General features: G+C 49.1%; 1 protein-coding gene and 1 long non-coding RNA gene across 3 annotated transcripts in view; one reads left to right on the top strand and one right to left on the bottom strand.

Annotated features, from left to right (window-relative positions):
- Nucleotides 1-13,560, bottom strand: part of LOC307067909 (RAD52 motif-containing protein 1-like) — a gene marked incomplete at both ends in the record, with an annotated part of 267,353 nt that overhangs the window by 88,927 nt on the left and 164,866 nt on the right. The gene's annotated exons all lie outside the window — the stretch shown is intronic.
- Nucleotides 879-13,560, top strand: part of LOC307068479 — a 33,758-nt gene continuing 21,076 nt past the window's right edge. The window contains exon 1 of one of the 2 annotated variants that reach the window (XR_013811441.1): nucleotides 879-960. This is a non-coding gene — a long non-coding RNA (uncharacterized lncRNA). The remainder of the gene's footprint in view (nucleotides 961-13,560) is intronic. The other variant, XR_013811442.1, reaches the window with a different exon arrangement.

Here is a 13,560-nt window from a genome sequence, read left to right as displayed (position 1 = left end):
ACTTGTCTTTTGCTTTTCTGAGTAAGGTCTTTCATGGAGTAGATATCTTTAATTTTATAAAGTCCACAGTATTCCTTGTTTTTCTTTGTAGATTGCCTTTTTGTGTTGTGTGTTAAAACTCCAAAGCTCATGATCTACATGACCAAACTCAAGCTCATTGTCAATTGTCTTCTACTTTTGCTTCCATAATTTTGAATAGTTTTGTATTTACATTTTGTCTGTGAATAACTTTGAGTGAATTTGGTGTAAGTTGTAAAGTTTGCACCTTCGTTCATTGCATTCCAAATGGTTTCCAATTTGTTGGAGTTATGGGGTGTCCAGTTTTCCCAGCACTGTTTACGGGTGGGGACTGTCCTTCCCCTCGGTGTGTCCTTGGCCCCTTTGTCATAAATTAACCAACCCATCCGTGCGTGTTGAATTCTGGGCTCTCTGTCTGGTCCCTCTGGTCCTTGCACCTGTTTGTGTTCCAATTCCACACTGTTTCGGCGACTGTAGCTTTTCAACAGTGTGTGAAGTCCAGTAGGGAGATGCCTCCAGCCTCTTCTCCTTTCTCAGTTAATTGTTCCCTAACTGTTTTCTGAAAACTTTTGGGATATTTGTCTCCATTTCAGTTTGCATTTCCACGGTTCAACAGATTCAGCGGTTCCGCCAGCAGGGGGCGCTGTCTCCAGTAACCGACCACTTCCCGCACCGACTACAGGGTGGCGCTGAGCCCGCCTCTCTGACCCACACAGCGCATGCGCGTTCCCCGTGGACTCGGCTCTGAGCGCAGCTGAGGGGGGTTGTGTCTCCTCGGGCACCGCCGGGGCTGCGGCTGGGACGCTGGGCTCAGCGTCTCTGCTGACAGGAGCTCGGTCTTCTCAGGACTCGCTGGGGTTTCGGCTTCAGGACAAAGTGGGGCTGCGTCTACGCTGACGGGAGCTGGGTTTCCTGAGGACGCCGGCAACGCCGGCGGAAAAGGTGAGGAGACAGTGAGGAAAAGTGGGGAGAAGCTTCCTGGGGGCGACTGACGGCTGAGGGGGCCCGTCTTCGTGCGACCCAGAAGGGCTTGGTGTGCAAAGCTGGGGTTTTGGTCAGGCTGGTGCGCGGTGGAGCCGCGTGGGTTATGGGGTGTGCAGTCTTCCCAGCACCGTTTACCGTGGGGCTGCCCTTCCGCTCGGTGTGTCCTTGGCCCCCTTGTCGTAAATTAACGCCCCCCCTCCCCGTGCGGGGTGGATTCTGGGCTCTCCGTCCCGCCCCTCTGGTCTGTGCGCCTGTTTTGAGCCAGTTCCGCACTGTTTTGGGGACTGTAGCTTCGCCATGTAGTGTGAAGTCAGGGAGGGAGGCGCCTCGGGCCCGTTCTCCTTCCTCAGGGTCGCCTTGGCTCTTCGGGGTCCTTTGTGGCTCCACACGCGTCTTAGGAGCATCTTTCTGATGGTTCATTATTAGTGTTTGGAAATGCAACTGATTTCTGTGTATTGATTTTGCAACTTTACCGAATTCAGTTATTAGTTCTAATAGTTTTTTTGGGGAACGAAGTGGAAAATTGGAATTCCAAAATCCCACCGTTTCTACTGTATCTAGGTCGTCCACAACACGGAGGACAGTGGCTCCTAATATAACCTTCCCACAGTGCCTCTAAATGACGTGTGGACTTTGGGTGAACTGGATCTGGGTAGGGCTTGGCTGCTCTATGGAAGCTTGATGTTTTCTCTGCTTTTCGGACATGCTATTGACATGGTGTTTTGAAAAGTAATTTACTTTCCAGTAATTTCAAACATATAAATTTACACACATAAAACAAGTCTTGTATCTTGACTAAATATATTCCTAAATATTGACGTTGACAGTATTTACAGTGAAATTGTTATCATAAATGCTTTTTCTGGTTATTTATTGCTCGTGTATACATGTAAGATAGATTTTTGTGAATTGATATTTTGTTCTATAACTTTACTGCATTAGCTGACTAGCTCAAATAATTTTTTGTTCATTATAGGTAGTTTTATATATAAAATGATGTGATCTGTGTTCTGTGAAGAGACACAGTTTGAATTTTTCCATTCACACATGGATGCCTCTTATTTCTTTCCTCAATACTCTGGGTAGGACTTCCGGCATCCTATTGAGTAACAATGATGAAGACCAGCTTACTGGCCTCATTCCTGATTTCAGGAGTAAATCTTTCCGTCTTTAACATTGAGCATGATGTTTGCTGTGGCTTTTTGTACTACTCCTTTCCATATTGAACAAATTTCCTTTTATTCCTGCTTCCTTGAGTGTTTGTATCATGAAATAACACTGGTTTTTGATTGTAGCTTTTTCTGCATTAAATGATACGATCATGTGCTTTACTTCACACTTTTATTGTGGTTTATTACATTGCTTAATTTTAATATGTTGAACAACCTGAAATTTCTGGTGTAGAGATACTTGGTTATGGCATTATCCATTTAATGTTCTTTTGGTTTCCTGTTGCTATTATTTTGTGATAGATTTTTACATTCATCTTTATAAGGTATGCTGGGGTAGTTTTCTTTTTTATGATGTATTTGTATAATTTGATTAGATTTGGCTTGGTGTAAGTGGTTTGGAGGGTTAGCATTAGGGCTGGGGCTGTGTATGGTTTATGGCTGCTGTTATGGTTTACGTCTTATGGTTACGTTTACAGTTATGACATATTTATGCATATGGTTAATGAATACATTTTATGGTTTATGGTTTTGGTTATGGTTGTGGTTTTGTTTATTGCTTAAGGTTTATGGTTTTGGTCTCAGGGTGTTAGGGTCCTGTGTTGGAGTGGGTGTTAGGACATGGGCTAGAATTAGGGTACAGGTAGGATATAGGTAGAGTATGGGTTACAGTAAGGTACAGGTTTAGGATACGGGTTAGGGCTAAGGTTAGGTCAGGGCTTAGGGTCAGGATCAGAGTCTAGGGTGAGGATCAGTGTCGGGATTAGGGTCAAGGCTGAGCTCGGCCGTTGTTTTCTGCTCCTCCAGCCCTGAGCCCTGATAGAAGATGAGTGAAGTGTCTGCTCTGGTCCCTCACTGTTCCCAATTGAACTCAACCTCAGTCCAGTGTTCTTAGGGCCTCAGAGGTCATGCAGGGTTTCCCTACACCCTCCCTCCTGGGGAGGGTGATGCAGGGCTCACGTGGTCAGGCCCCTCCCAGGGTATGGAGCTCACCTGTGCAGCTACCCAGCAGCCCACGGGGCTCTCGTGTTCAGGCCCCTCCCAGGATACGGAGCTCCCCTGGGCAGGCACCCGGCAGGGCTGGGCACACACCCGGCAGGGCTGGGCACACAGGAACCGTGCACATAGCCTGCATTGCAGAGCACCCCCAGCCCACCTGTCGGTCAGAGCTGACCCTGAGCACCTCAGAGCAGGACCTGAACTAACACACAGCAGCTCCGACAGGCCTGTGACCCTGGGCGTCACTCTGTGCGGCCTCCTTCCATCGGGTCTTCCAGAGGCTCCCACTGCAGCCGGGGCACCAGGCCTCTGTCTCCACCCACCACCCCTCCTCTCCCTGACTCCTGGATTCCTTTTGTGAGGAGAGGGTCTTTTTGAAATTCTCTCCCACTCATGGGCCAGTTAAAATGATTAGAAAACATGCCAGAGCTGCAGCCCCACGTCTATCCTGACTCTCAGGACGCCACACCTGTTCCTTGGACCTGGCCAGTGCAGCAAGGCCCATTTTCTGCAACTGTGAGCCCCTGAGGGGCGAGGATTGGCTGACCTGGGCAGCCTGACCCTGCCGGCCAGCCCTCCCCAGGTGTGCCTGGGTTGAGGTCAATATAAACACCCCTCCAGGCAGCAAGATTACCTGCAGCTGTGCCTGATGCCATATTCTCTGCCCTGTCAGCAGTCTCGGGGCTGGGCTGGTGGGAGGGAGTAGGGCCCACGGCTCTGTGGGTGGCCCGGTGTGCGTGGGGCTCTGCTGGACTTTCCGCGGGAGTTGCCAGGCTGCCACCTGCTAAGCAAGGGGATGTGTCACCCATACCTGCCGCTGGAATTTCTCCCCAGGCAGAGGTGAGGAAGGAAAAAAGCAGTGGGGGCCGGGACAGGAGGGGTACCTCAGGCAGGGAAGTGGAAAGCTTCCAGAAGAGCGCCCGGGGCCAGGACCATCCTGGCTGGCCTGCAGGCACCAAGTCGGCCTGCGTGCTGTGGCTGGTGTGGCTCCACAGCCCTTCCTCTAGGCTTTCGTCTTTGCACACATTCAGGTGTTTTACCTGGGAAGGGTGGGAACAGTTCAGCAGCAGCTGGCCTGGGGCTCAGCTCACGTTTACTCACAGACGCCTCGGCACAGTCCCTCAGCTTTGCAATGAGGATGCTCCTTGCCGGGGGGCTGCTGGCTGCATGGGAGACGATTCCCCACCTCTGACCAACTTCAGAATTGTTTACCACTGGAGCAAGTGTCCTGATAGGGTTTTCATCTGTGTAACTAGTGGGTTCTTAATTAGCAACGTGAACGGTGACATCAGAAGTCCTGAATCAGAATGAAAATACTTACCCCTAACAGGTACAGGCGAAAAAACCTGGGGAGGCCGTGTGCAGCCGGTACCCTTGGGGATGGGCATCCGAACTGACCCCTCAACATTCTGGTGTCCAGCCACTGCTTTAGGATTTCTGGGGCTCAGTGCTGACTCTAAGGGTTCTGTAATCCAGCCTCTATCTGCCTTTCGTGAGACCCGCACTTCCAGGATCCTACAGAGTAGGGTCTGTGTGACTGTTCTGTGGCTTCTGTAAAAACTGACGAGAAGCTGGGTGGTTTAAAACAACAGGAATTCATCCTCCCCCAGCCCTGGAGACCAGACATCTGAGATCAAGGTGTTGCAGGATGGGAGTCCCTCCAGAGGCTCCAGGATAGGGTTCTTCCTGCCTTTTCCAGCTTCTGGGGGCTCCAGGCGTCCCCAGTGTTGAGGCTGCATCCCTCCCATCTCTGCCTTCGTCATCACATGGCTTCTCCTCTGTGTCTGAGTCTCTCCTGTTTTGTCTCTCATAAGGACTCTCTCAATTGGATTGCGGGCCACCCTAACCCAAGATGACCTCATCTTGAGATCCTTAACTATATATACAAAGACCCTTTTCCCACATATGGTCCTGTTCACGTGTTCTGGGGGGACACATCTTTTGGGGCCAGCATTCAACCCATTATCTGTGTATAAAATAACCCTCATTTTAGGAGATTACCAAGGTCCCGTATAGACTGGCACAGACAGCAGCCGTGTGGGTGAGGGTCTGGGGAGAATGAGGACCCTGGAATCACCTGGAAAGGATCAAGGCCTGGTACCATTAGGTGAGCTCTTCCACCATGGGGCACGTGGAAACAGCCACTCCACTCTGTCCGTGGAAAGGGACCCAGTGCCAAGCCCAGAAGTGGTTATGTTGCAAAGCTGGCTCTTCTGGGATTTCATCATCGATAGCATCATGTAACCAATAACTGTGGGCTTGGAAGAATCGCTCTCTGGCACATGATGACAGCACTGTCACTTTAGGCTCATCAAGCCTAGAGTAGGAATGTTTGAAGGAGAAGAGTTTGGGAGATTGCGAAGCTTGGTTGTTAAGGAAACTGAGCAGGTTTGTCAAGGTTGTCAAGGAAACTTCTCCCTTAAACTGAAGGCAGGGCTGGGAGAGCTGAACTCCAGGGATCTTTTAAAGGGGCTGCTCTGAAGCACCATCACCTGAGAGGTGGTCTCACCTTGAGCTGGGGTTTGCAAAAAGTGTGATGAGATTAAGCCTTTCTGTGACAGCTGGGGAGGTGTTTGTAAAGCACCTTGGCTTTTAAGGCAAATGTTTGTTGCTGGAACAAAGTATCTCCCAAAACTGGGCTGAAGCTCAAGATGTCTCTGTCCCCTTCTTGTGAGAGTCCAGGGCAGGTGGGTGTCGGGGCCCAGGCTCTGTCCCCCTTGTTTCTCCTCCCTGCTTCCAGGTGAGGGCTCCAACCAGCAGGGTGGGGTGACCAGGTGGGCATCATGCCCTCCATCCTAGGATGCAGGCTGGTCAAGGCCCTCACCACCTCCACCCCTTCCCCTTGGTAACACGAGGCACTGCACCCCAGCTGCAAGGGGTGGGAAGGCTGGGAGGTGCAGGGTAGCTGTGAACAGGAAAAAGGGAAATGGTTTCTCACGGGCAGCTGCACGGCTCTCCTGTGAGTGTCGCCTGGACGCTAGTGCACAGACTCTTGGGGCCTGTGAAGCTTCGGTGCTTTGTGGTTCTGGAAATCCTATAGGAGACAGTCCACAGCAGGTGAAGCTAATGCTTTCAGTGGAGGTGGTGAAGCCAAAGATCTTCAGTTCAGACTGAAGGTGCCGATGTACATACAAGACAAAACCATCTCGTGTGAATGGATTTCAGGCACGTTTAACATGAATGCAGTCATGTTAATGCCTAGCATCTTCTATCTTGTGCCTCCCATCAGGGACCCCCTCCTCAGTTCCTGAGGATCCTGTGACTCACATACAGGCGGATGGAGAGTGGGCTCTGTCCAGTCTGAGCCCTGAGTTACTCTGCGTGTGAGTCTGCTCGGGGCTGCCGTATCAAATACCACAGACAGGGCATAACAGACCTATCTCCCAGTCCTGGATGCTGTCAGAGATCAAGGTGTCTGCACGCTGGCTTCTCCTCAGGCCTCTCTCCTTGGTGCTTAGACAGCCATCTTCTCCCCAGGTCCTCACATGGTCTCCCCCTGTGCCTATCTGTGTCCTAGTCTCCTCTTGTATGTAGGACATCAATCCTATTGGATTAGGATCCACCCTAGTGACCTCATTTTTACCTTGATCACCTCTTTAAAAATCCCATCTCCAAATACAGCCACATCCTGGGGTCCTGTGGGTTAGGGATTCAGCCTGTGAATTTGAGGGGACGTGACTGAGCCTATACCATCCTCCTTAGGAACCAAGTGTGCTTCGGTCCTTCCTTCCCTCAAGTCACACGAGGTGATATAATGGCTCAAGGAGAGGCCACTCATGCAGAGTTTGTGTGCCAGCTGGGGAACCCTTCTCTGCTCTCTTTGATCAGGCCGTGGCAGTGCCAGTCCCCTCCTGAGGTGAGCAGTTCTGGGGTTTCCTGCCATGTCACCTGGCCTGCCGAGGTGCTCATTGTCAGGGAACCCAGGAGCCAGCAGCCTAGTGGGGATTCTGGGGACTCGCAAGGCCTTGGCAGATGTCTCTCCCAGCAGATACCCTAACGAAAGTGGGGAAACTTCGGGGGATTACAGGTGGGAGAGAGTCAGTCTCATTTGTGCTTCAGAAAGACCACATTGGGGTGGGATATGAAATGCACCGTGCCGCCAGGGAGCTTTGTCAGGCCTGATGGAGGAACCGGGCACAAGATCGGGCTTGGGCCAGGGCTGTGGGCGTAGAGGTGAATTAGTGTGGGAGCTGTCCACAGACTGTTGTCGAAGTATCGGCTTCCCTGTGCACCGAGGCCAAACAGAAATACGGAGACAGGGATTTTGGAGGAAAAGAGAGATGGCTTTATTTTTCCTGCCAGGCAGCAGGGGAGACACAGCCAGCTAGCGCCTCAAGAACTGGGCACACCTCCTTGAGAATCAGGGAAGATTTTTTTTTTTTTTTTTTTTTTTTTTTTTGCGATACGCAGGCCTCTCACCGTTGTGGCCTCTCCCGCCGCGGAGCACAGGCTCCGGACGCGCAGGCTCAGCGGCCATGGCTCACGGGCCCAGCCGCTCCGCGGCATGTGGGATCTTCCCGGACCGGGGCACGAACCCGTGTCCCCTGCATCGGCAGGCGGACTCCCAACCACTGTGCCACCAGGGAAGCCCCAGGGAAGATTTTATATGTGGGGCTCTCGAAGTCCGGTGTATAGGATAAGGATCAAAGTAGTGAAGGTCTTGCATTCCTCCTTTCCTTTGCATTATTTCAAAACAGTCATAGTTGGCGTCAGGCTGCCTGGTAATTGGGGTCCAGCAGTCTGGTAATTGCGTATGTTTGTCTCTGGTTTATCGGCCGATAAACTTGTTTCTGAAATGAAAAACTAGGGGGTGATTTGTTATGAGGGGCGTATAGAATGTAAGTGCTGGACATAATAAGGTTAGGGAGTGAGAGGCAGGGGATGTAACTCAGAGTCAGGGGTGATGGTTGCCGAATGTAAATTACATAGTGTCAGGGAGTGAGGTTAGCTTTGTAAAGTACCAATCTAGTTACTACAAATTAGTGACAAAGTAAAATAAGAATTGATGAACTCTTTCAGGCCAGGTTATGTTTCTTCTCTAGCCTGTTCACAGTTCCCTTTATTTTCCTTGTTCTCAGGGGAGGGAAAACTTCATTTCTGTTTTTGCTACAAGACTCTGGAGGAGCAGATGACAGTCACTGGGGCACAAGGTGAGTGGGAGCCTTGGAGACCCCAGTGTTACCTAACCAAACTTGGGTCCACTTGCCCGAGTGCAGTAAAGCCAATCTACTGACACCGGCTGTGGTGAAGAAAAGTGCAGCTTTAATTGTAAAAGTGCCAATACAAGGAGGCCAGGTGGCTTGTGCTCTAAAACCCTGAACTCCCTGAGGGATTTCAGCAAGGCCATTTTAAAGGCCAGGTGAAGGAGGGGGGTCGCAGGGTATGTGATCAGCTGGTGCACAACTCTCTGGTTGAAGATGAGGTAACAGGCAGTTAACATTATAAATTCTTAGGCAGCAGAATCTCTGGGGCTACCTGTTCATGATCATCAAGTAGTTAATTTCTTCCACTTGGTGGTGGTTTTAGCATCTGTAAAACAACCCAGGAAGCGTGCATCAGATACTGTCATCCAGGTACTGCAGAGAGGACCTACAGCAGAGGATGTGGGGGAGGGGTCTGTCCTGGGAAGGCCCCATAGGGTCCTGCTCGGTTACACCCAGTGCCTGGGCTCAGCAACCTGAGAAGGTGGGGCTGCTCCTGGGTGTGGGGAGCTGCGGGATCCCAGTCCTCTGAGGGGGCCTGTTAGTCCCCAAGGGAGATGGGGATGCAGTGGCTGGACAGAGGCTTCTGGCCTGAGAGAGGGGTCTGGGCTAGAAATGTCACTAGAATCATCACAGGGAGGGAGAGGAAAGGCCAATGGGGGCAGTTAGGTCACAGCAGACTACGTGCAGGTGACTGCGGTCCTGGTGGAAGCAACTCAGAGGCAGAAACGAGTGGCCGTCAGGGGCTGAGCTTCATTCTCTTGTTCCATTGTAAAACCGTTGTGTCAGAGTTTGAGACACCGCCAGGAGACGTCTGGGCCCAGTGCTGCCATGGCTTCATCAAAGGGGCCCAGGGCGAACACAGAACCACTGCAGGCCCCGCCCATGTCCGCACTGGGAATGAATCCCATCGGGGCACCGGGGCTCACAGACTTCAGGGAACCTCTGTCCTCAGGTCTGGTCCTCCTCCTTCCTCTCACCTGCTGGTCAGAGGCCCAGGAGCCCCCAACCTGGCTCCACCCCCAGGGCCTGGATTCTGGGACAGCTTAGGGGTAAGCAAGACCCTTATGCTCCTTTATCTGCTTAGGGATGAGAATGTCTTAAAAGCTGCAAGTGACTGATTACAAAGGACTGGGTGTTTCCAGTAGATATGGGTGGAAAGATGGGGCGTGAAGTTCCTGTGTCTGCAGGGTCTTCCCAGTGTGAAGATCTGTGTGTTTCCCCCAGCCAGTCAGCATCCTTCCAGGAAGCCCAGATCCAGGATTACGAGGGCAGAGGCTCTCCCCTTGCTTATCTGTAACTTCCCACCCCCACAGCAAGGAGCCTGGCTCCCACCATCTGCCATTTATCTGTGCATTGCTCCTTTCCAGGTTACATGTGCAGAGGTTTCAGAATTGTTAGCTACTACACCCTGGAAAGAGCTTCATAAAATAAAGCCCACTGTTTATATATGGTCCATTTTGCCTTTAGTCTACAGATTCCATTCACTTCCAAAGGTAACTTAGGTCAGCACCTTTTACCCCATCCCCTACAGTGAGTTATTTCCATATATTTCTAATACATTTAGACTCTTGTCACATTATGTATTCCATCCTGCAACACGCCTACATCCTAAATAACTAAATTTGAATAGATTATGATTGGCCCCTTGAGCTCTGCACATCTGTGGGCTTAGACAAATGCATAGTGACAGGTATCCACACTAGAGTATCACGTGGAACACTTCAAACCCCCCACCCCATGATCTGCTTATCATCTATGTAGCTTTGCCTTTCCCGGAATGTCATCAATGGGGTCATACTGTGTGCAGCCTCCTCAGACTGGATTCTTTTACTTAGCAATATATACTGAGGATATAGCCATGTCTTTCCATAGGTTGATGGTGCATTCCTTTCTGCTGAGTAGTATTCCAGTGCACGTGTACGGGAGGAAAAACAATTTCCCCTCTATTTTTCTAGGTTCTTGGTTGAGGGCCCCCTGCCCCTGTAATAAAAGACAAGATTACCAGGAGAAAAACAGAAATTTAATAACATGTATACCTTCTGAATACAGGGGTGATAGCAAGGAAAACTGAGTCACTCCCTGAAATGATCCCCTGAAATACTGTCTTCAGCTAAAAACAGAAGAAAGATGTTGGGGAAGGGGGGAAGGCCAGTTATGTCAGGTTATTGTGCAAGGCACAGTAAGCAAGGGTATGATTGTTTGCACATTTAAGTCCGGACATCTCCGTTGATAAGTGTTACTTGAGATTTCATTATCCTTCTATTTCTGGTGCAAAGTGGGACATACCCTTATAAATGGAGATTTCTCTATTGTAAATGTCCTTCACAAAAGGGCAGTCTCTACTCAGTTTTCTGAGATTCCCTTTTCTTAAAAAATCAGACTGAAATAATCCTCATGCCAGAGAGAGATATTTTGGGATGACATATGCTACTTGCCTTGACATGGATGCTTATGCATTCATCTCTTGAAGGATATCCCGATTTCTTCAAGTTTTTAGCCATTATGAATAGTGCTCCTGTGCATAATTGCATCCTTGTTTGCATTTGGACATAGATTTTCAAAGCAGTTGCCTAAATACTGGAAGCACAATTGTTGGATCCCAAGGTGAGACTTGTTTAGCTTTGGAAAAAACTGCCAAATTGTCTTACAAAGTGGCTGTACATGCATCCCACTGGCAATGAGGGAGAGTTCCTGTTGTTCCTCACCCTCTAGCAATTGGTATTGTCATATTTTTGGAGTTTAGCAGTGCTAATAGGTGTGCTGTGATATCTCATGATTTTAATTTGTAATTCCCTAATGGTATATGATGTTGAGCTTGTTTTTGTATGATTTTTACTATCTGTATATCTTTTTTGTCTGGGTGTCTGTTCAGATCAGATCCTCACCCATTTTTTTTTATGGGGTTGTTTTAGAGGTCTTTGTCTATTCTGAGTCCAGATCCTTTATCAGATACAAGTTTTGCAAATATTTTTCTCCCAGTTTGTGTCTTGTCTGTTGATTTTCTGAATAATGTCTTTGAGAGTAGAAATCTTTAATTTGATAAAGTCCATAATATTACTTTTTTCTTTTGTGGATTGGCTTTTTGTGTTATGTGTTAAAACTCAAAGCTCGTGATCGAGAGACTAAACCCAAGGTCATGTATTTCTGTGTTTATCTCTGTAATTTTGATAGTTTCACATTTTCAGTGTCTGTTAATAAATTTGAGTGAGTTTGGTGTAAGTTTTAAAGTTTGTGTCTAGTCATTTCATTTCATACAGTTTGCAGTTAATTGTTTCTTAACTATTTTGGAGAAGTCATAGGATACTTGACTGTATTTCAGTTTGCATTTCCACACTTTAGTGGATGCAGCGGGAAGTGCCTTCAGGGGGCGGGGCCTCCACTGAACTGGGAGGTGGCTTGGTCTGCACGTTCCCATTGGCTGGCAGGGAACGCGAGCCCGCCTCCCTGAGCCTCCGTGGGAAGGCGCATTCTGCCTGCAGACTTGGCGCGGCGCGCAGCTGACGGGAGCCCTACCTCCTCAGGACCCGCTGGGGCTTTGGCTTCTGCGACACGTGGGGCCGAGTCCATGCTGACAGCCGGGCTTCGGGACAACCCGGGGTCGAGTCCACACTAACGGAAGCCGGGTCTCCTCAGGACCTGCTGGGGCTTCAGCTTTGGGACACTGGGGGGTCCAGTTCATGCTGACAGGAGCCTGGTCTCCTCAGGACCTGCCGGGAGGTGATGCTGCTGAGGGAGAAGGTGAGGAAAAGTGGGGAGAAGGTTCCTGTGCGTGGCTGACCGCTGAGGGTGTCTGTCTTCAGAGGACCCAGGAGAGGAAGGGCTTGATGTGGAAAACTGGGATTTTGGCCCCTTTTGTGTGTGGTGTAGACAGAGTGCAGTGTTGTTCTTTGGCCTGTGGCCTCTGGTTTTCCCAGCACCGTTCACTGAGGGGACTGTCCTTTCCCTGGTGTATGTTCTTGGCTCCTTTCTTGTGAATCAACTGATCACATACCTGTAGGTTGATTCCTGGGCTCTCTGCTCTGTTCCTCTGGTCCGTGTGCCTGTTTTTGTGCCAATTCCACACTTTTTTGGGACTGCAGCTTCGTAATGAAGTGTGAAGTCAGGGAGCGAGATGCCTCCGCCCGTTCTCCTTCCTCAGGGTCGCTTTGGCTCTTCTGTGTCCATTGTGGTTCCACACACGTCTTAAGATTGTTTGTTCTGTTTTTATGGAAAATGTCATGGGACTTTTGGTAGGGATTGCATTGAATGTGCACATTAATTTGGCTAGAATGCATTTTTTTTACATCTTTATTGGAGTATAATTGCTTAACAATGGTGTGTTAGTTTCTGCTTTATAACAAAATGAATCAATTATACATATACATATGTTCCCATATCCCCTCCCTCTTGTGTCTCCCTCCCACCCTCCCTATCCCACCCCTCCAGGCGGTCACAGAGCACCGAGCTGATCTCCCTGTGCTCTGCGGCTGCTTCCCACTAGCTATGTACCTTACGTTTGGTAGTGTATATATGTCCATGCCTCTCTTTCGCTTTGTCACAGCTTACCCTTCCCCCTCCCCATATCCTCAAGTCCATTCTCTAGTAGGTCTGTGTCTTTATTCCTGTCTTACCCCTAGGTTCTTCATGACATTTTTTTTTCTTTAAATTCCATATATATGTGTTAGCATATGGTATTTGTCTTTCTCTTTCTGACTTACTTCACTCTGTATGACAGACTCTGGGTCTATCCAGCTCATTACAAATAGCTCAATTTCATTTCTTTTTGTGGCTGAGTAAGATTCCATTGTATGTATGTGCCATATCTTCTTTATCCATTCATCCGATGATGGACACTTAGGTTGTTTACATCTCCGGGCTATTGTAAATAGGGCTGCTATGAACATTTTGGTACATGACTCTTTCTGAATTATGGTTTTCTCAGGGTATATGCCCAGTAGTGTGATTGCTGGGTCATATGGTAGTTCTATTTGTAGTTTTTTAAGGAACCTCCATACTGTTCTCCATAGTGGCTGTACCAATTCACATTCCCACCACCAGTGTAAGAGTGTTCCCTTTTTTCCACACCCTCTCCAGCATTTATTGTTTCTAGATTTTTTGATGATGGCCACTCTGACTGGTGTGAGATGATATCTCATTGTAGTTTTGATTTGCATTTCTCTAATGATTAAAGATGTTGAGCATTCTTT

Source organism: Hyperoodon ampullatus, assembly GCF_949752795.1.
Source record: "Hyperoodon ampullatus genome assembly, chromosome: 19".
Taxonomy (NCBI): Eukaryota; Metazoa; Chordata; class Mammalia; order Artiodactyla; family Ziphiidae; genus Hyperoodon; species Hyperoodon ampullatus.
Note: the sequence above shows the minus strand (reverse complement) of the source record. Positions and strands in the feature narration are given on the sequence as shown.